The sequence below is a fragment of the Dermacentor albipictus genome, chromosome 9 (genome assembly GCF_038994185.2).
Source record: "Dermacentor albipictus isolate Rhodes 1998 colony chromosome 9, USDA_Dalb.pri_finalv2, whole genome shotgun sequence".
Classification (NCBI taxonomy): domain Eukaryota; kingdom Metazoa; phylum Arthropoda; class Arachnida; order Ixodida; family Ixodidae; genus Dermacentor; species Dermacentor albipictus.
Window position 1 is genome coordinate 30295242 of NC_091829.1, and position 23831 is coordinate 30319072.

General features: G+C 43.8%; 1 protein-coding gene and 1 long non-coding RNA gene across 3 annotated transcripts in view; one reads left to right on the forward strand and one right to left on the reverse strand.

The window, feature by feature from the left end:
- LOC135917971 (uncharacterized) overlaps positions 1-999 on the forward strand; it is a 67779-nt gene extending 66780 nt beyond the window's left edge. Inside the window, exon 14 of the mRNA XM_070526242.1 lies at positions 891-999. The gene's annotated coding sequence lies outside the window, so the exon portion shown is untranslated. The remainder of the gene's footprint in view (positions 1-890) is intronic.
- Positions 922-23263, reverse strand: LOC135917957 (uncharacterized). Of its 2 annotated transcripts, none has more exons than XR_011508769.1 (4): positions 12013-12370; positions 10636-10844; positions 5889-8805; positions 922-1052 (listed from the first exon to the last, which is right to left on the reverse strand). It is a non-coding gene; the product is annotated as an uncharacterized lncRNA (long non-coding RNA). The 2 variants fall into 2 exon arrangements; XR_010569478.1 differs by lacking the exon at positions 922-1052 and adding an exon at positions 23078-23263 and having other exon boundaries at positions 7914-8805; positions 12013-12111.
- Between the last annotated feature and the right edge of the window lie 568 nt (positions 23264-23831).

The window sequence follows — 23831 nt, forward strand, 5'->3', positions numbered from 1 at the left end:
TGTGCTAATGGTGCAGTGATTCAGATGTGAAATATTTCCCATTTGCAAAAATTAGGCCTTCATGTCAACAGTATGCAATTATTGGACGACTCAGGAAATGTTTGATTAAGCTAGCTTGATGTATGCCTTGCAATCAGAGCAGATGAGAAGCACTCGTCTCTTTATAAGGATTTACATACTGCGCCGATTCATTACTTGGACTCATGCTTTTTACACTCTTCCGATGCCTACATATTTGAATGTATTTGAATATTTGAATGGCAGGTCAATATATGAAATATTCAGAGTTGTTTGATATCAGTGAGAATGAAATCGACCATGTTTCCAGGCTATAGAATTGTCCCGCTTGAAGGAGATGGGTTGTGCCGTTGGAAGGTTTAGACAATGTCTAGTTTATATTAACTCTGCTATTTGCATCCTTGCTTGAAGACGAGCATTCCGGTTATAGGCATTTGTCGTAGACAGCTTAAGGCATCTTCTTATTTTCCGCGTATTACGAAGCGTTGTATTTCGAGTGTCAGTTTGCTTTTTACGGGACATTGTGTATCATATACGTTCTATTTTTCATTATTTTTTTTGTACCTGCCACCATACCTTCTCATCAACAATGTAAAGCCTCCCATACACATTACTCCGATGAGAGGCCTCTAAGGTGTTGTAAATAATCAAATAAATAAAAAATGATACTATATTTAGATACTTTGGTCAACGCTCCGTAAGCGGCGCTATGCACCAGAGTCCGCAAATATCTTCTACACACTGTCCGTAGCATCGTTTGTTTGTCGAGCAGTATGCAAATTCCTGGAAACTGTGTAAAACACGCGACGAGAATTTGTTTCAGCCTGAAGGCGTTGCCAGCCCTCTCGATCTTTGTTTTTTTTTTTTTCCAGATCCTGGGCAGCGTGCTCACCGGAAGTGGGAGAGATGGCGACGATCTCCCCACCACGGACTTCGAGCGACAAATCCATCGATCGGAAGCAACCTGGTCCGAGACCGCCGAAGAGCCGCTGACCCAAGCTGCAGAGGTTCAGCTGCAACGCCAGGTGGCAAACCTGCGTCAGAGCGGCCACGTTTACCGTCACGACGAGGAAGGCGGCCGTTCGAACCACGGCTGAAAATTCCGAGGAACGCGTGGTTAGGCACACACAAAAATAAAGAATGACAACACCGCTGGCCACCAGGCCGGAAGACGACGACGGCGACGACGCATAACACCCAGGACCTGCCAGACGAGTCGCACTTAACATGCCACTAGTCGAACTAACTATACGTGTTCGCGGGGTACAGTCTGAGTAGCCTAAGGATAGTTTGGGGCGGGCCGTCGAAATGGAGCACCGATAACACGGCGGCTTAACGAGTTATCGAGTTGGAGAAGGCAGAGGAAAGGCAAGGAGTGGAATGTCGGTGGATGACATGAATAGCTTAAAAGGACGCAAAACCACGTGCGACTGCAAAACTTGGCGAAGGCGTTCATAGTAGCGTATGCTGCTTGTGTATTGTGTTCCCCCCAAGCCACTAAGGTGTTTCGGGACCCTTGTAACGCTGTAATGCATAACGCACCTTCTGTATACTGCGCAGCTTGAGACTTCAAAATTCAAGTTTGTGCACGTGAATCAGAAGTAGCGATATTAATTCGCTGTCGAGCCAAGTGTCAATTTTGAGTAGCTTGGGAATCGAATTGCTAACTACGGTGCTAATTACCTTTGCTGACAAATTCTATCTTCGGCAGAAATTTGCGCTCCATATGGCGTGAAATGGAGAAAATTCTGCGTACGTAGAAGCGTGCTTGAGCATTGCAGGGTTATACTCCCCAAGTACTGTTGGCTTCAGTGCTGTTGGATGTGAACAGCAAGCTCGTCGAAGTGTTCGAAAGCTGCAGCAGAGGAGGACGAAACCTGGAGTGAGGCACGTGACTTCTGCAACATTCACGGCGCATCTTGAACGCGTACCACAGATTGAGTACATCAAAAAAAAAAATTTCGAGATGGCTTGTAACGCGGCCGCCTGAACTAGCGCCCGTGTATTGTGTTGCAGGAAGAGGTGCTCGTGACGTCAGAACTGACGTGCCGTCAGAGGTTAAGCGATCTCCGTAGAAGGAAGAGCCACTTGAATACTCGCACGTACTTTACAGCTTTTCTTTGTTTTTCTCGGGCGAGCCACATTCTTTTTTTCCGTTGGAACGAACAGCTCAGCGCAGTACTTAGCCCCCAGGCTTCCTTGACGCTCGTCCGAATGTTCTGCCTCGGGAATCGAGGTTTCCGTCTCTTGCAGCCACCGCCTTTCGGCCCTTGCGGTCCTGAGAATTTATCAGGCGCCGCTAAGACGACGTGAAACTGTGTTGATGTCCCTGCCATCGTTAATTTTGACGTGCGTACTTGCGATATAGTACCGATTCCCAGTAGCGGTTAAGTGACTTATTCGACGTCATTTCTTTTTTTGTGACATTCCGCAACGCATTTTCGTCATTGCGATATGTTTACAGGTAGTGTACATGTGCGCACGTGTAAACTAGAGAAGATTAGTTCGTCTATAAAAACGCAGGCAACAGTGTGCTCCAGGCTAGCCGGTGGAAAGAACACTCAGTGTCTCCGTGCAGCCGGATGCTCCTCATTGAATATGGTTTGGCCAGGATGTCGAGCAGGGTTGAACCACCTTGCTCTGCATTTTTCTTGCTCTGCAGCTATGAAAGCGCGTATTACACATCGAAATATTCATGGCTGCTGGCGTCACCGAACTATAGTTCGTAATTAGTGGTGGTTTTACTACTACACGCAGAGTATGCATACTGTTTGCCTTGCATGTGCCGCAAACAACCCTGAAATTGCACCTACGGCATTCTCTCGATTTGTTTTGTGTGCGTTTGGGCCCGCCCATAGGAATGCTTTGATTTGTGTAACAATGTTTAGAAATTTCAAAATAAACTTGAATGAAGGCCGTGCATGTGTTCTCTCCATTCGTTTTCCTCGTGAATGATGCGAATATAAGGGCTAATCCGTTCACTACCTACAAACTAGCACATTCGTACTTACGTTGCGGTGTACATGAGTTTTCGTTGGCAGAACAGTTCATTCGTGACATTTTAGCGCTTGTCCACGTTCAAACGGAGACGGGGGTCCGCTCATAAAAGTAACTGAACGGCGCCTTTTCACCGCACAGCACAGCGCTACCAAACTGCATCACGGATTACAATTAAAGCGTGTTTAATGGTTCGGCTGCATTAGAGGCACGGCACCGTTAATTTACGCATGAGCGTGGTCAGCGCGGGGATGGAGCACGTGTTATCTGGTCGGCTGCATCGACTGTGAGAGCATAGGCGAGCAACAACGGTCTAGCCGGCCAAGCTACTGGTCGAGAAAAAAACGGTGTACGGTGTGCCGTTCCGGTAGCCGAGTGGCTTGAGTGTTCAACTCGTGTCCTTGAGTACGGTGGTTCGATTCCCGCTGCCTGCATCGCTGTGGAAAAAAAAAAGCACAGCGATACGGGTGTCGAGGCTCGAACTGTCGTGAGGACGGTGGTTCGAATCCCGGTCGCTGCATCGCTGGAAAAAAAAAAAGACAGCGATGTGGATACCGGGGCTGGACGTGTCGTCCCTCAAGGGTCGGGGTGGACGCGACGCTGGGTCCCGGACCACAGAAGGCCACCTGCATCCTAGTACCGGCGTAGCATGGCCAATGCGCGGATTGTAGGCGGTGCGCATGTCGGCACAAGGACGCAGATAGCCTCCGGCGGTTCCGGCACCCAGCTGTACGCCCTGCACACCCAGCTGTACCGGAATGTGGCGGATAAGAGGGAGTTTTGTGTCATGGTGCACATCATTTCCTCTCGCTATCCCCCGGGTATCCTAAGAGGGTGGATACCTGTTGCTTTTGTGGGAAGTGCGGAGGACACCCCACGGAGAAGCGAGACCCCACGCGAAAGAGATCACACCCCTACAGAAAACCGACCCGCAAAAGAAGAGAGCCCCCCCCTACAGCAAACCTCGCCGCGCACCCCGACCCCCCCCCCCCCCCCCCACCGCCATTTTGCCGCGCGACCTCTTACAGGTCGCGCGGCGAAACGCGGGCCTCTCCTGAACGTTTGCCGCGCGACCTGTAAGAGGTCGCGCGGCAAAATAGCGGTGGGGGGGGGGGGGGGTGCGCGGCGAGGTTTGCTGTGGGGGGGCTCTCTTCTTTTGCGGGTTGGTTTTCTGTAGGGGTGTGGTGTGATCTCTTTCGCGTGGGGTCACGCTTCTCCGTGGGGTGTCCTCCGCACTTCCCACAAAAGCAACAGGTATCCACCCTCTTAGGATACCCGGGGGATAGCGAGAGGAAATGATGTGCACCATGACACAAAACTCCCTCTTATCCGCCACATTCCGGTACAGCTGGGTGTGCAGGGCGTACAGCTGGGTGCCGGAACCGCCGGAGGCTATCTGCGTCCTTGTGCCGACATGCGCACCGCCTACAATCCGCGCATTGGCCATGCTACGCCGGTACTAGGATGCAGGTGGCCTTCTGTGGTCCGGGACCCAGCGTCGCGTCCACCCCGACCCTTGAGGGACGACACTTCCAGCCCCGGTATCCACATCGCTGTCTTTTTTTTTCCAGCGATGCAGCGACCGGGATTCGAACCACCGTCCTCACGACAGTTCGAGCCTCGACACCCGTATCGCTGTTTTTTTTTTTTCCACAGCGACGCAGGCAGCGGGAATCGAACCACCGTACTCAAGGACACGAGTTGAACACTCAAGCCACTCGGCTACCGGAACGGCACACGGTACACGGTTTTTTTCTACACCAGTAGCTTGGCCAGCTAGGCTGTTATCGCGGCCTATGCTCTCACAGTTCATTCTGCCGACGAGATAAGACGTGCTCCAACCCGCTCTGGCCATGCTTATGCGCACAGGAAGCCGCCAGTCAGGCTGGCTGCGCGGTGACGCTACTCTTCGTCGTCCACTGCCGCGGCGTAGTGTAAGTCTTGCCTCTAACGCACTAAAACCATTCTACACGCTTCAATTATATTGCAACCCGTGATTCAGTTTGGTAGCGCTGTAATATGCGGTGATAAGACGCTATTCAGTTCGTTTTATGATGAAGCCCAATCTCCCTTGGATAAAATTCATTTAGTTGCCCCCTCCGCTTGATTGGTGCTATTTTGTTCACGCTGAAAGAAAACGGATGTACACGGCAACGTAAGTATTTATGCTTTATTTTGTAGGTAGTGAAGGCATCATTAGTAAGCGAGACTAGACGCACATGGCGTTATAATTCAAGACAACTTTATTTCTAAGCTAGCAAACATTCTTACATGAGGCAAAGCATTTCTCTGGGTATGTAGAACAGCACGCGCACGCACGAGTACACCGCCTCCAGACTGACATTCTCAGCTTTCTTGATGTAGTCTACATGGGCGCACTCGTCAAAGTGACGAAATTGCCACAAAACGATTGTGCTTCAGAAAAACGAAATCCCATTAACCGAAAAAAAAGTCGTAGGGAACCCAAAGTATATCGCAAGTACGCATGCCAAAATTAACACTAGCATGAAAGCAGTTTCAGAACCTCTTAGCGGCGACTCCTACATACTGAACAACATTTGTAAGAGCCGAAAGGCGGTTATAGCTGCTCGAGCGATAGAGAGAGAGAGAGAGAGAGAGAGAGAGAGAGAGAGAGAGAGAGAGAGAGAGAGAGAGAGAGAGAGAGAGAGACAATCCAGACTTTAGACGCAGAACATTTGGAACAGCTTTTAGGAAGCCTTCGGCAGAGTACAAGGGCACATCCGTTCATTCCAAGAGAAAAGTACGCGATAGAACTACAAAACAGCACGAAAGTACATGCGATACTAAACGGTTTTCGAATAGCCTTCGTCGTCTTACGTACGTTAAACGTAATCACATTTGCGGGACGTTACCTTGTGCGTCCTTTGAAGACGTTTACCATACAGGAACGCGAACGTTAGGAAGACGCTACAAAACAGACCGCCGTGTGGTGCCTCGCGCCATACACATCCAAGCCAAGACAATTCATTAACAAATACTTCGCTGTTGCTATGCCGACGAGTCTCGCTGGCCTACGGGCGCCGGAATTGCCGACCGAGCTGTGAAACTGGACGCGGTATATGCTCGTTACTAACGTTTCAAGAGTTGAGAAAAAGCGCAAGCTCACCACAATAGTTGCTGGCTATCAACGAGAGTCAGAGCGCAGCTATCGTGAGAATTCACGCTGAAGCGGGAATCGTGGGTACCGCGACATTCGACAATGCTCCTATTAGCGTGCGCGAACGCTCGAACGTTGAACTGGCCAAATACCGTACACTACCATAGCGCGCGTAAACCCCAGAAACACTAACGTTCAGAACATGCGTGGAGACGAGAAAGCAAATCCCTTTTTTTTTTCCTACGTAACGAGTTTGTTTGGTTGCAAACGCTAAAGTAAGTGAATTGGAGTGGCTCTTCATTCTCATACGGCGATCGCTTAGCTTGCGCAAAATGCCTGCGGCATGGATATCTTGGTCGGCTACACAATCGATAGGCGCCAGTTGACAGGCGCGCGGCACAAGTCATCGCGAGATTTTTTTAACGTACTTAACCTGTGGTACGTCTTCAAGATTCACTGTGAATGGCAGTAGAAGTAACATGTCGGACCAGGCTTCGTTGTGTGCTTACGAGGCCTCAGGTTGCTGAAGTCTTCGAATACTTACTTTGCAGAGTTTGTGCCAGTGTTGCTGTGCGCTTCGAACAGCAAGTATTGCTGGGGAGTATTTAACCCTGTAGTGCCCATACACAGCTGAACATCGAATTCGTCGAATTTCCTCTATTTCTTGCCATATAGGGCACATTTGTCGTGAATGGAATGGGTTAAGATAGCTAGCACAGTAGCTTGTAGTTAGATTCCTAATCTAATCACAACAGACACTTGGCTCCAGCCAATTCACGAAGATAATTTCCAATACTTCAGTAACACAAGAAGCCAGGCTGGCTTCGGGAAGGTATGTTCTACAACGGATCCTTCTCCTCCCCATCATCGGGGTAATAGACAAATCTGCAGAGTGCAATCAACCTGTCTAGAAGGCTTTCATATGACTGCTGGTATCTCCACGGAAACAAATGCATTTTCGTGGAGATATTACGTAATGAAGGAGTACAGGAGGCATACGGGAATATCTTCGGAAAGATTTGAAAAGATTCCACAGTTACCTTTGTTCTCCGCATGAATAGTAGAAAGACGCCTATCAAGACAGGGGTCAGGCAAGGAGACAATTTCTCCAATGATATTCACTGCATGTATGGAAGAAGTACGCCAGCTATTGAAGTGGAAAGGGCCTAGGAGTGAGGATCAACGGCCAATATCTCGGCAACTTTCGGTTTGCTGACGACGTCCTGTTCAGCAACACTGGGGAAGGATTACAACAAACGATGGCGGACCTTAACAGAAAAATTCCAATAGCGGCGTTGAAGATTAACATCAGAAAGCATAGATAACGATCAATAGCCTGGCAAGGAAACGAAAGTTCGGGATCGAAAGTCCGCCTCTAGAGTCTGTGAAGGAGTCCGTTTACCTAGCTCAAAAGTCACAGGGGACACTGATCAAGAGAAGGAAATCTACAGAAGAGTAAAAATGACTTGGAGTGCGTACGGCAGGCATTCTCAGGTCCTCACTTGGAGAGTAACACTATCGCCGAAAAGAAAGGTCTACAATCAGTGCATTCTACCTGTGACAACACATGGGACCGAAACTTGTAGGTTGACAAAGAAGCTCGAGCCCAAGACCGCGGAAAGAGCAATGGGACGAATAATGTTAGGCGTAACACTAAGATGCAGGAAAAGAGCACTGTGGATCCGAGGATAAACAGGGATAGCCGCTATTGTAATCGGCATTAAGAGAAAGAACGGAGCTGGGCTAGCTATGCAATGCATAGAATAGATAACCGGTGGACCGTAATAGTTACAAAATGGGTGCCAGGAAAAGCGAAGCGCAGTCGAGATGGGATAACGAGAAAATTCACAGGCGCAAGTTGGAAATAGCTGGCGCAGGATAGCGATAAAGAAAGATCGCTGGGAGATGCATTCATGTAGTGGACGTAAAGCTAACGTGATCATGAATTAATATCACTACTTGTGTTTCAGATGCGCGAATTTAAATTACGAAGTCTCAAACGGCGCACTATACAGAATCTGCGTTGTGCAGCACAGAGTTAAAAGGGTCCCGAGACACATGGCGACTTGGTGAAAAACACATAGAGCGAGTATAATACGCTGCCCTGAACATCGCATTTTGCCGTCGTGCGTGGTTTTCCGTTCTTTGGACTATTCATGCCATCCGCCAACGTTTCACTCCTTGCATTTCCTCTGCCATTACCAACTTGGTAACTTCGTAATCCTCTGTGTTACTGATGCTCTATTTCGATGACCCGTCCCAAACTCTCCTGAGGTTACCGAAAATCTGCCCCGCAAATACTTATTAGTTGAACTCGTGGTACGCGAAGCGTGAATCGTCTTGTACGTCATCGGCGCTAAACGCCGCCATCGTCGCCCTCTTCTGGCCTTACGGCCAGCGCTGTTTTGAGTCTTTATTATGTGTGTGTGTGTGCACAACAACGCGTTTGTTGAAATTTTGAGCAATGGTGTCGATTGCCTCGTTGTCCTGACGATAAATCTGACCACTCTGACGCAGGTTCGAGACCTGACGTTCCAGATGAACTTCTCCAGCTTGAGTCAACGGCTGTTCGGCGGTCTCGCCCCAAGTTGTTACCGATCGACGGATTGTCGTTCCAAGTCCGTGGTGGGGAGATTTTGGCCGTCATAGCCGCTTACGGTGAGCACGCTGCTCTGGAAATGTAAAAAAAAAAGAAAAGGTGAGAGGGCTGGCAACACCTTCAGGGAGAAAAAAAATGCTTGTGGCTCGTTTTACTCGGTTTTCAGGAATTTGCATATTGTTCAATAGACAGTTGGTTCTATGCTCAGTGGTAAGAGGAAATTTACGAATACTGGTTCCTAGAGCAGCGTACGGGGTGCCAACCATGGATCTAAAAGAACTATAGAGCTATTTATTTATTTAGTTAGTTACTTATTCACAGTACCTTGCAGGCTTCTTATCGGAGGAATGTGTAAGGGGGACGTTACATTGTTAATGAAAAGGTACGGCGACAAGTACAAAAAAAGGCATATGATGCGTATGTGGGGTAGAAAGGAATGTGACACTCAAAATACAACGCCTCATAACACGCGAAAAATGAGAACATGCCCTAAGCTCTCTACGAAAAAATACTAATAATCACAATTACCATCTTCATCAAGCAAGAATACAAATGGTACCATACATACTAATTGGACCAAGAGACATTGTCTAAACCTTAGAACGCCGGAAGGTTCTCGTGCGAGAGCACGTGCGTACAGTTGACGTCCGGTGACCTGCACAACTATAAACCATCTTATGACCCGTCTTATCAACGGCAAACAACTCTGAATATTTCAAATACTGGCCTGTTAATGGCATACTACTGATTTGTGAAGGCAGCCAAAGTTTCTCAAAAGCACAAGCCTAAGTAATGAATTGGCACAGTATCTGAAATTAGACACAGAGACGAGTGCTTCTTATTTGCTCCGATTGAAGGCACACATCAAGCTAGCTTAACGAAATATTTCATAGGTAGTCCAGAAATTTCATACTGTGAACATAAAGGCCTTTTTTTATTGTAAATCGGTTATTTGTAACATTTCAATCCCTGTACCAAGAGCATAAAGAGCAACATTACCAGAAAGTACCGAGTGGAATGCCTGTTGACGTAATTGCTTGTAATCATCTACTATGCAGCTTTTTATAAGCATGGAGTAGCAGTCACGAGCGTTCGTGTTGGACTCTTAAGTTCAATTAGATTACAAACGCGGGTGAACTTTGAAACGGAACAATATGTTTGAATAGTTTCAGAATTGTTCACGTTTTAATTTACGGTGATGGTGCCCCCAATTGTACTTTATGAAATTCAGTACTAGCAAATCATTCCGAAGCAGAAGATTAGATGAAAAATGTCCAGCTCAGAAGAGAAAAATAGTTTACAGCATGCTTTCGTTTATAATCTGCCTTTTTCACTTTGCTCTGCTGCCCGCTGTCACATGTCGCCGGCAACACTTCGGAATGGGGCCGGGGTTTTCGCCCGTTGATTTGTGCAGCTTCGCCCATCTCGAACGTGCATCGGTTATGCGTTTCGTGGATCGCAGCTGGTTTCTCCTGGGTGGCATATCGCACCTGGAAGGCACGTCGCACTGGATGAGCAAGCCTACGCACGCTAATGTAACAAGAGTGCGGCCTTTAAAGGCGCACTGAGGGCCCTCTGCCGACGGGGCTGCCTTGGAGTTTATTGTGGCTGATTTGCGCACTTGTAACTCGCTTTTTGCATCCCTTTTACACCTTCTTTAGACATTTCGCAGATTTAATAACTCCTACACCGCATCCTAGCACGTCCGATTAACCAAGGTGGTGCATTTGTTTACATCGAGATCTACAGCCACAGATTGTGAATTGTTGGCTGCAAATATTGTGGAAAGGGCGCATTGCTGACATTAAGTAATGTGAAAACGTATCAAAACGTACATATCTGCGCATATTGTAACGTACTGTAATATGAGCGGCCTAGCCACTTAAACAATATAGGTTTGTACTTCAATATGCAGAACAAGGTTGCACCCTGCTGGACATCACTGCCAACCGACGTCCAAGGTCGAGTAGCCGGCTGCGCGGAGACTGTTCATACCACAGGTAAGGCTGGAGCACTATGTCGTCTACGTTGCTCGCAACTGTCACATGTGGCCTGACATGCGTATGCGGCGACGGATGCTGTTCACCTCGCTGCTCCAGGAGCCAGGTGGACCTGGGGAGTGATACCAAGGCCAGAGTGAAAATCGCAGCCTACGTGTCTTCCTGAGCATAGTGATTTACTGACCGCGCTAAACAGTTACATTCACGTTATAGCGCAGCCAGAGGTAATTTCGTGCCTGTCATACCTTGATTCATTTATTTCGGTAAATAACAAATTACCACTTTGCCACTACATTTTGTTAGATAATACCACTTTCCAATATGTTTTGTATATGCTCTGCGCCTCTTCAAGTAACATTGCTGATGAGACAGAATTGCAATATCCACCAGGGGCGATCTTTAACGAACTTGTTTACATTAAAACAGGTATACTGGAATACTACGGTGCTGATGATAACCACGGTTGGTGATGCTCTCAGAGAGCAAGACCATGAGGCAAAATTAAACTAATTGTTTATTGTAACAACTCTATTTACTATGCTTTTCCACCATTCTGACACAAGCTGTGAAAATTGACTGGCATCTCCGTCACCTACAGCAGCAGCGACTCACACCAATGTCTTTCTCATTCCAGTTTGACGAGTCAAAATATACGTGTCACGAGATATCAACGAAAGGTTGTACAAGAGCATTGAATACATCATATCCAAGGCAAAATATCAGTTTATTTATCAGCTTTGACAATATTAATTTGTCAAAGGCGGTATAATCTGGCTCCTTGAACTACGTAGCCTGCTCCATCGCGTAACTTCACTTGCATGATTAATATGACTGAGGAAACAAACATTACTGAAGTACAGCTAGAATATTAGATTTGATCACAGTTACCAATTTAAGAATACTGGAGATATTATTCGAAAGTTATTCGTACTAAGAAAGAGTTACGATTACAATAGAAGACTGTATCCAATAGGAAAATAGCCAAATTGTCATTCAAGATTTTCGGACATTCGCACACCCTCAATATCATGTGCATTATTACCAATCAATGATACCGATCAGACTGCTATGTTAAAAGTTCACTAGGAATGGTTCGCACGTATAATAATCCTTAAGAATAGTGATCAGTTGTGCGTAGAAGACTGAATTTAATAGGAAAATATTAAATTTATTATTCGAAATTTTCGAATATTCGCACATCCTTAGTACCATGTCCATTTGTTGCATGATACCAGTGAGACTGCTATCCCAAAAGTCCAAGATCAATTGTTTGCACGTACCATACCTTTGTGCCTGTCACGGAGATCTCAGTTTGCAACAAATACGTCAGCTGCTTCCTCCAGCCCGACAGACAACTTCCTGCGTGCTCCGCAACAGGTCTGCAAACTATTTCATTTAATCAAAACAGCATTAAAACTCCCACGATAAAGAATGGGTGAATTCAATTTGCCTTACTGCCACCTACTCCATTAATGTTGATCCACGCCTCATATATATTACGTTTTGACAGTCATGGTTGTCACAGTCCTCTACATTCTTCTCGCTGAATTCTTCAGTGATACTGACTGCTCTGCATTTAGGCGGACGCTTCACTAAAATTCCCCAAGCAACACCTTGGTTGTCCTTCGCTTTGCTTCATTGTTCCTCACCGACACTGAAACGCAATGCATAGCATAAATGTAGCCTCCCAGTGGCCTGTTCCATTTATATGGCTGTTTCACCAACTATAATAATTAGTGAGTGAAGTGTGAATCCATAAACAGTGAGTTGGCAATATTATATATTTTCTTGGTGGCGCATTTACGAGATAGTACGTAATTTGCAGCATTTCAAAAGCAGTGACACTTACTTCGTTTACTAGAGTTAATGCCCTTGAGGTGGAACCCGGCTGACTTGAATTTTTGAATGTTTGAAACATTGAGTTACTATCTAGTTTGTAGAAAAAAAATAACCTTGGAAAATATAATTGAGTAGGATGGTCCTCAAAGTGCCTTTGAAGATTGACAATTATGGCGAGGCCACTGGCCAGGTAGGGCAAGAAACAGCAGTGTTCACACGTGGTAAAACGCTGCAATGAAGCGCGAAATTACAGTTTGCGCAGAAGCCTAAGCCATCCACTCAATGACATCGCTATTCCTTAACTGACGAAAGAACCGATGTCGCATGGCGCTAACGCATGAGAAACCCACCAGCCCTGTTCTTACTTCTCTAAAATATGTAACTGGACGCACCTATCACTACCTATAGAAATCCACATAGAGAGGTACTTATTTAGAAGAATACATAAATTAACGAAAACTCCTGCGCAGGAAAAAACATGAGCCTATAGCTGGACGCACCTACAACTGGACGCACCTATCACTACCTCTGTAAACGAACACACAGTGACACCTATTTAGGCGAAGAATGCATATGTTAACGAAAAATCCTGTATAGAAAGAAACAAAGCCTATCGCCCGTTAGAAAATCTGTCCAGCCCTTTTCTCAATTCTCTAACATCTGGAAGTGGACGCACCTATCAGTACCTCTGCAAACGCGCATATAGGGACACTTATTTAGGCGAAGAATATAAAGAATAACGAGAAATCCTGTATAGCAAAAAACATAGGTATATAGACAATTAGAATGTCTTCCTTGCCCCGTTCCTATTTCTGTAAAATCTGTAATTGGACGCACCTACCACTATCTTTGCAAACGGACATACAGTGACGCCTATCTAGGCGAAGAATACATAAATTAACCAAAAATCTTGTTTAGGAAAAAACGTAGGCCTATTAACCATTAGAATGTCTTTTCATACCTGTTGCTACTTCTCTAAAAAGCTGTAACTGGACGCACTTGTCAGTACCTCTGCAAACACACATATTAGGACACTTATTTAGCCAAGGAATACATAAGTTAACGAAAAATTCTGTATGGGATAAAACAAGTCTTTAGACCACCAGAATGTCTTACGAGCCCTGTTTCTACTTTAAAAAGCTGTAACTTGGCGCATCTGTCACTACCACTGCAAACGCAGATATCGTGATACTTGTTTAGGCCAAGAATGCATAAATAAACGAAAGGTCCTGTATAGAAAAAAACATAATTCTATGGCCTGTAAAACATCTACCCAGCCCTGTTTTTACTTCTCTGATAAGTGGTCACTGGACGCACCTATCACTACCTCAACAAACGCAGAAACAGTGACACTTATTGAGGCGAAGAATACATAAATATAACAAAAAATCCTGTATAGGAAAAAACGTAAGCCTGTAGACCTTTACAATGTCTTCCCAGCCCTGCTCCCGCTTATCTAAAAAGCTGTGACTGGACGCACCTGTCACTACCTCTGCAAAGGCACATAGACTGACACATATTTAGGCAAAGAATACATGAATTAACGAAAAATTCTGTGTATTCAAAAACATAAGCCTATTGACCATTAAACTGTCTTCCCAGCCCTGTTCCTTCTTCTTTAAAAAGCTGCACCTGGACGCATCTATCACTGCCTCTGCAAATGCACACGGAGTAACACCTATATAGGCGAAGAATACATAAAAAAACGAAAAATCATGTATAGGAAAAAAACATAAGCCTATGGCCCTTTAGAATTTCTCTCCAGCCCTGCTCCTACTTCACTAAAAAGCTGTAACTAGACCCACCCATCACTACCTCTACAAATGCACATAGACTGACACCTATTTTGGCGAGGAATACGTAAAGAACAATCCTGTAAAGGAAAAAAATATAAGCCCATATACCATAACAATGTCTTCTCAGCACTAATCCTACGGCTTTAAAAGGCTGTAATAGGACGCAGCTGTCACTACCACTGCAAACGCATATAGAGTGGCACTAATTTAGGCGAGGAATACATACATAAACGAAAAATCCTGTTCAGGAAAAAATATAGGCCTATAGACCAATAGAATGTCTTTTCATAGCTGTTGCTAATTCTCTCAAAAGCTGTAACAGGATGCACCTGTCAATACCTCTGCTAACGCAGATATAGTGATACCTATTTAGGAAAAGAATACATAAATTAACTAAAAATGCATACAGGGAAAAAACATAAGCCTATTCACCATTAGAATGTCTTCCCATCCCAGTTCATACTTCTCAAAAAACCTAAGTTGACGCACCTATCACTACTTCTACAAGCGCAAATACAATGACGCTTATTTAGGCGAAGAATACATAAATTAACGCAAGAATCTTCATAGGAAAAAATATAAGCCTGTAGACCATTAGAATGTCTTCCCAGGCCTGTTCCTACTTATTTAAAAATCTGTAACTGGACCCACCTATGACTACCTCTGCAAACGCACATATAGTGACACTTATTTAGGCAAATATTGCATCAAAATGAACATACCGTATAGGAAAAAACATAAGGCTATTGACCAATAAAATGTCTGCCCAGAATGTTCTTACTTCTATAATAAACTGTAACTGGACGCACCTATCACTACCTCTCCAAGTGCACATAGAGTGACACTCATATAGGCGAAGAATACGTAAATCAACTAAAAACCGTTTATAGGAAAAAACATAAGCCTATGGCCCGTTATAATGTCTGCCCAGCCCTGTTCTTATTTGCTTAAATCTGTAAGTAGACTCACCTATCACTACCTCTGCAAAAGCACATTGAGTGACACTTACTTAGCGGCAGCACACATAAATTAAACAAAAATTCTGTATAGGAAAAAGCATAGGCCTACAGACCATTATAATGTATTCCCGGTCCTATTCCTACTGCTCTAAAAAGCTGCAACTGGAAGCACCTGTCACTAGCTCTGCAAATGCACATATAGTGACATTTATTTAGGCAAAGAACGCATAGGTTAAGAAAAAAATCCTGTATAGGAAAGAACATAAGCCTACTGACCATTAAAATGTCTTCCCAGCCCTGTTCCTACTTCTCTACAAAGCTAAAAAGGAACGCACCTATCACTACTTTTTCAAACGCAAATACAGTGACTTATTTAGGCGAAGTATAAATATATTATCGGAAAATCCTTGATAGGAAAAAGCATATAACTATGGACCATTAGAATTTTTTCCCGGCCCTGTTCCTATTTTCCCTGTTCCTACTTCAAAATGCTGTGAAAGAACGCACGTATCAATGGCTTTGCCAACGCACCTACAGTAACACTTATTTAGGCGAATAATACATAAATTAACGAAAAATCTTGCACAGGAAGAAACATAAGCCTACAGACCATTAAAAGTTCTTCCCAGCACTGCTACTATTTCTCTAAAGAGCTGTAACTCGATGCGCCTATCGCTACCTCTTCAAACACACGTATAGTGACACTTATACAGGCAAACAATAAATAAGTTAATGAAAAATCCTGTATAGGAAACAACATAAGACTATGGCCTGTTAAGATGCCTTCCCAGCTCTGTACCTACATCTCCGAAACTCCCTAAATGGACGCACCAATCACTTCCTTAGCCAACGCACATATAGTGACACTTATACAGGTGAAGAATACACAAATTACCGGAAAATCCTGTACGGCAAAAACATAAGCCTACAGATCATTAAAAGGTATTCCCAGCCCTGCTCATATTTCTCTAAAAAGCTGTAACTCGATCCATCTATCGCTATCTCTGCAAACGCACATATAGTGACACTTATACAAGCAAAGAATACATAAATATAATGAAAGATCCTTTATAGGAAGGAACATAAGCCTAAAGACAATTAGAATGTCTTCCCAGCCCTGTTCCCACATATTTAAGAAGCTGTAACTGGATGCACCTATCTCTACCTCTGCAAACGCACATATAGTGACACTTATTTAGGCGAAGAATACATAAAAATGCAAATCCTCTATAGCAAAAAACAAAACGCTATTTACGAATAAAATGTCTGTCCAGAATGTTCTTACGTCGATATTAAGCTGTCAGTGGACGCCCCTGTCGCTATCTGTGCAAACGCACATATATCGACACCTGTTTAGGTAAAGAATGCATATTTAACTAGACATCCTGTGTAAGACAATACATAAGCCTATTGACCATTAAAATGTCCTCCCTGCCCTTTTCTTACTTCTCTAAAATCTGAATGGACGCACCTAAAACTACTCCTTCAAACGCAAATACAGTGACACCTATTTTGGCGAAGAATACATATATTAACGAAAAATCCTTTATAGGAAAAAACATGAGCCTATATACCTTTACAACACCTTCCCAGCCCTGTTACTACTTTAAAAAGCTGTAGCAGGACGCACCTATAACTTCCCCTGCCAAAGTACCTATTGTGACACTTATTTAGGCAAAGAATGCGTAAGTTAACGAAAACTCCTGTATAAGACAAAATATAAGCCTTTAGACCGTTAGAATGTCTTCCCAGCCCTGTTTCTGCTTCTCCAAAAAGCAGTAAGTGGACGCGCCGATCACTCCTTTAGCCAACGCACTTAGGGTGACACTCATATAGGCGAAGAATACATAAATTAAAGAAAAATTCTGAATGGGAAAAAACATAAGCCTACAGACCATTAACATGTCTTCCGAGCCCTGCTCCTATTTCTCTAAGAAGCCGTAACTCGATGCACCTATCGCTATCTCTGCAAACGCACATATAGTGACACTTATACAGGCAAAGAATACATAAATTAACGACAAATCCTGTATAAGAAACAACATAAGCCTATGGCGCGTTAGAATGTCTTTCCAGCCCTGTTCCTACATCTCTAACACGCTCTAACTGGAAGCACCGATCACTCCCTTAGTCAACGCACATAGAGTGCCCCTTATTTAGGCAAAGGATATATTAATTAACAAAAAGTACTGTACAAGAAATACATCAGACCATAGCCAATGCGAGTGTCTTCCCAGTCTTGTTCCTACTTCTTTAAAAAGCTGTTACTGGACGCACCTATCACTACCTCTACCAACGCACATACAGTGGCACTTATTTAGGCGAAGAATACATAAATTAACGAAAAATTCCGAATGGGAAAAAGCATAAGCATATAGACCATTAGAATGTCTGCTCAGCCCTGTTCTTACTTCTTTAAAAAGCTGTAACTGGACGCATCTATCACTACCTGTGTAAACACACCTATGGGGACACTTATTATAGCTTAGACTACACAATTTAACGAAACATCCAACATAGGAAAAAACTGAAGCCTTTAGACCATTAGAATGTCTGCCCAGTCCTGCGCTTACTTCTCTTAAATCTGTAATTGGACGCATCTATCACTACCTCTGCAAAGTCACATACAGTGATACTTAGGCGAAGAAGACATATACTAACGAAAAATCCAGTAAGGGATAAAACATAAGCCTATAGACCATACGAATGTCTGTCCAGCCATGTATTTACTTCTCTAATAAGTTGTAACTGGACTGACCTATCACTAGCTCTAAAAAACCCGCATATACTGACACTTACTTAGGCGAAGAATACATAAACTAATGAAACTCCTGTATTGGAAAAAGTAAAGGCCTATGGCCCGTTAAAATGTCTTCCCAGCCCTGTTCTCACTTCTCGAATAAGCTGTAACCGGACGCACCTATCGCTACCTCTGCAAACGCACATAGGATGACACCTAATTAGCCGAAGAATACATAAATTAACGAAAAATCCTGTATTGGAAAAACCTTTAAGCGTATAGCCCTTTAGAATGTTTGCCCAGCCCTGTTCTTATTTAAAAAGCTATACGTAGACGCACCTATCAATACCGCTGCAAACGCTCATACATTGACACTCATTTAGCCGAAGAATACGTCAATTAATTAACCATCCCGTATAGAAAAAAACGAGCCTATAGCCCATTGTAATGTCTGCCCAGCCCTGTCCTTACTTTTCTAAAATATGTAACTGGACGCACCTATCACTACCTCTGCAAACGAACATAAAGTGACACCTATCTAGGCGAAGAATACATAAATTAACGAAAACTCCTGTTTAGGAAAAAAACATAGGCCCATTGCCCATTAGAATGTCTTTTCATACCTGTTGCTACTTCTCTAAAAAGCTGTAACTGGACGCACTTGTTACTACCTCTACAAACGCACATATTATGACACTTATTTCGCCAAAGAATACATGAGTTAACGAAAAATCCTGTATGGGATTAAAGATAAGCCTTTACACCATCAGAATATCTTTCCAGCCCTGTTTCTACTTTAAAAAGCTGTAACTTGACGCATCGGTCACTATACCACTGCAAACGGACATATCGTGAGACTTATTTAAGCCAAGAATGCATAAATAAACGAAAGATCCTGTATAGAAAAAAAACATAATTCTATGGCCTGCAAAATGTTTGCCCAGCCCTGTTTTTACTTCTCTAATAAGCTGTCAAGGGACGCACCTATCACTACCTCAACAAACGCAGAAACAGTGACAATTATTGAGGCGAAGAATACATAAATATAACAAAAAATCCTGTATAGGAAAAAACATAAGCCTGTAGACCTTTACAATGTCTTCCCAGCCCTGCTCCTACTATCTAAAAAGCTGTGACTGGACGCACCTATCGCTACCTATCCAAACCCACATGGAGTGACACTCACATAGGCGAAAAATGCATAAATTAACCAACTATTCTGTATAGGCAAAAATAAAGCTTATAGACCATTAGAATGTCTGCCCAGCCATGTATTTACTCTCTAATAAACTGTAACTGGACGGCCCTATCACTAACCCTAAGAAACCCGCATATATTGACACTTAATTATTTAGGCGAAGAACACCTAAGTAACGAAAAATCCCGTATAGAGAAAAAACGTAAGCCTATAGCCCATTAGAATGCCTGCCCAGCCTTGTTCCTACTTCTTAAAAAGCTGTGATTGGACACCTCTACAACTACCTATGCAAACACAGAGACACTTATTTAGGCGAAGAAACCATATATTAACGAAAAATCCAGTATATGAAAAAATATAAGCCTATTGCTCGTTAGAATGTCTGCCCAGCCCTGTTCCTACTACTCTTAAATTTCTCATTGGACGCATCTATCACTACCTCTGCAAAGGCACATACAGTCACACTTATTCAGGCGAAGAATACATAAATTAACGAGAAATCCCGTATATGAATAAGCATAAGCGTATGGACCATTCGAATGTCTACCCAGCCCTGTTCCTACTTCTTTACCCACCCGTAACTGGACGCATCTATCACTACCTATGTAAGCGCACCTATAGTGACACCTATTATACGCGAGACTACATAAATTAACGAAAAATCCTGCATAGGACGAAACGTAAGCCTATAGCCCATTAGAATGTCTGCCCAGCCCTGTTCCTACTTCTTAAAAAGCTGTAATCGGACGCATCTACCACTACCTATGCAAACGCACACAGATTTACACTTATTTAGGCGAAGAAAATATATATGATAACGAAATGTTCAGTATATAAAAAAACAGAAGCCTATTGTCCGCTGGAATGTCCGCGCAGCCCTGTTCTTACTTCTCCTAAATTTGTAATTCGACGCATCTATCACTACCTCTGCAAAGGCATGTACATGCAGTGACATTTATTTAGGCGAAGAACACATAAATTAACGAGAAATCCCGTATGGGATACAACATAAGCCTAACATAGACCATATACCAACATAGACCATAAGAATGTCTGCCGAGCCATGTATTTACTTCTCTAGAAGCTGTAATTGAACGGACATATCACTAGCTCTAAAAAACCCGCATATATTGACACTTATTTAGGCGAAGAATACATAAATTAACCAAAAATCCTGTATAGCAAAAGCAAACGCCTATGGCCCGTTAAAATGTCTGCCGTGCCCCGTTCTTACTTCTCTAATAGGCTGTAACTGCATGCACCTATGCCTACCTCTGCAAACGCACATATAGTGATGACTATTTATTCGAAGAATACATAATTAACTAAAAATCCTGTATAAGAAAAAAAATAACACTAGGCCCGTTAGAATGTCTGCCCAGCCCTGTTCCTCCTTTAACAAGCTGTAACTGGACGCACCTATTACTACCTCTGCAAAGGAACATACACTTACACTAATTTAGGAGAAGAATACGTAAATTAACGAGAAATCCTGAATAGGAAGAAACATAGGCTTATAGACAATTAGAATGTCTGCCCAACCCTCTTCTTAATTCTCTAATAAGATGTAACTGGACGCACCTATCATTACCTCTGCAAACTCACATATAGTGACACTTATTTAGGCAAGAAATATGTAAGTTAACAAATATTGCTGTACAGGAATAAAGATCAGCTTATAGACGATTAGACGTCTTCCCAGACATGTTCCTATTTCTTCAAAAAGCTGTAATTGGACGCGCCTATCAATCCCTTAGCCCACGCACATAGAGTGACACTAATTTAGGCGAAGAATACATAAAATAACGAAAAATTCTGTATAGGAAAAACATAAGCCTATGGCCCGTTAGTATGACTGCCCAGCTCTGTTCTTACTTCTCTAATAGGCTGTCACTGCACGCACCTATCGCTACCTCTGCAAACGCACATATAGTGACGCTTATTTAGACGAAGAATACATAAATTAAGGAAAAATTCTGTATAGGAAAAACGTGTCATTATGGCCCGTTAGAATGTCTGCCCAGCCCTATTCATACTTCTTTAAAATATGTAACTGGATGCACCTATCACTACCTCTCTGCAAACGCACATATAGTGACACTATACACGCATTTGGGAAAATTGTTCTTCGCGGAAGAAGCATAAGACTACAGCCCACTAGAATGTCTCCAAAGCCCTGTTCACACGTCTACAAAAATCTTTAACTGCTCGTTCTTATCACTACGCCTGCAAATGTACAGAAGCCTTACTTTAGGCAAACTTTGCACGAATTTGGGAAAATTACCTTGCGCAGAAAGAACCTGAGACTATGGATCGCTAGAATGTCTCCACTGGCCTGATCACACTTCTATAAAAAGCTTTATCTGGCCATTTTTATCACTAAGCCTGCAAATGAACATATAGAAATCCTAATTTAGGCGAACTATACAACAATTTACGAAAATTGCTTTTCGCAGTAATATGACATAAGACTACAGCCCACTATAATGTCTTCACAGCCCCGTTCATACATATATAAAAAAGCTTTACCTGCCGGATCTGATCACTACGCCTGCAAATAAACATATGGAAACCCTAACTTAAGCGAGCTATGCACGCATTTGGAAAAACTGATGTTCGCGGTAAAACATAAGACTTTAGCCCGCTAGAATGTCTCCACTGCCCTGCTCGCACTTCTACATAAAAAACTTTAATCGGCCGCTTTTCCTGGAGACACCATAATCCTACTGCCCGTTAGCAGGTCCGCACAGCCCTATTGTTCCTTCTCTAAAAGGCTGTAACTAGACGCACACAGCACAACCTCTCCAATAAGCGTCTAGTAACACTCATTTTACCGAAGGATGCACGAATTTACTAAAATTAGTTTTCGCGAAAAGCACACAAGCTTTTAGCCCGTTAGAATGTCCGCATAGCCCTGTTCTCACTTTTAACAAGACCCTTAATTGGATGCGCATAACACTACTTTTGGAAATGCATGTATAGTGACACCCACTCGAGCGATGAATACACGAATTTTCGAAAATTGCTTTTGTTGGGAAAAAGAGTAAGCCAGTAGCCTGTTAGAATACCGCATGGTCATCATTAAATGACAAATAGAAGCGAAACAGAAGCTGAGAGTGCGACGAAGCGACGAAAATATTTCTGTCCTAGGCACAAGTTGAAAACTGAAGCGCACCTGGAATGTAGCGCTTGTAACTCGAACTTTTTCGCAATTCAAAACACAAACGATGACTGCTATATAATTTATCGTTTTTTGTTCTTGTGCAATGTTCACGAATATTTAAAGGTGGTGATGTCACAAGCAAGAAACTGGTCAGCGGAATGTTCTCCAGCGTTACCAGTTTTTGTGCAGCAAACATTCAAATAGCTTCAGAAAATGTAAATCGCAAGCTCTCTACTCGTAGAAAAAATCTCTGGCTGCGTGTCATCTGGAATCAATCGGCTCACGAGCAACATTCACAATGGGAACAGAATGGGAGAATACTGTATTAACGCGGAAATTTGGGCGAGTTGGTATACATTCATAATAAGAACAGCGCGAACAAGACGACGACGGTCTCCGTCTTCGTCTTGTTCGCGTTGTTCCTATTATGAATTTATGCCAACTCGCCCAACTTGTCCCGTTAATACATGGGCAACAGTCAACAGGTGGCTTCAGTTTCGCAGAACACCTCGGAAAAAAAATGTACCGCGCTAAACCGAAAAGGTTAGACATTAAGGAGCAACCGCAAAAGAACTTTCGTTTTGTGCTGTAGCTGTTTGGTAATAATAGCGCCTGTTTCTTCGTAATGATTGCAGAGAAAGTGTGTTTACCTCTCGTCCGCCGCGGAATGGAGAGATCGCGCCCTTGTCTTGCTCCCAGAGTTGCCAGGCCCCAGTGCAGCGCAGCTCGCCTTTTGTTCTTTCCTCAGCTTTTTTTCCGACGCTGCCGGAACGTTCGAGTTCGCAGAAAGAAAATGTTTAACTGCAGAACATACGAAAACAAAACATGCTCGTGCAAAGAGGAGGAGTGCAGGAGCAGATGCACACAGTGACAGCAGAAGTAATAGAGACGTTTAGCTTGTACGCTATTCCGGTAAACGGGAGCGGTTTGGGCGGATTACCGGATGGTCGGGGCGTAAACGTGAGCGGTGAAGCCGCCTGGTGTTGTAGAGCTCAACCAGACAAACGCAGAGCTAAAACTGCAGTAACTAACCATATCCTGCTTCGCCACCCGTGCAATTTTTTGGCAGTGGCGTAATTGGGAACACGATTACGCCACTATCGAAAAATTACGCCAGCAGCTAAGCAGAATATAGTAATTAGCTCTGTGCTTGTGTGGTTAAGCTTTGCGCCACCAGCTGGCGCCACCTATCTGGCCGCTCAGGTTGGCGCCCCCGCTAAACCGGAAAACCGCCCGCGCTTTCCCGAATACCGGACGCGCTAAACGTCTCTAATAAGAGTGAAGGCGCCCCCATTTGGCTCCACAAGTGAAGCGACTAAACAAAAATACAGGACGCCGAAAGATAAAACAGCTTAAAACACATCCTTGCGCGTAATTGCTTCACTTTATCACTACGTAGGTTGA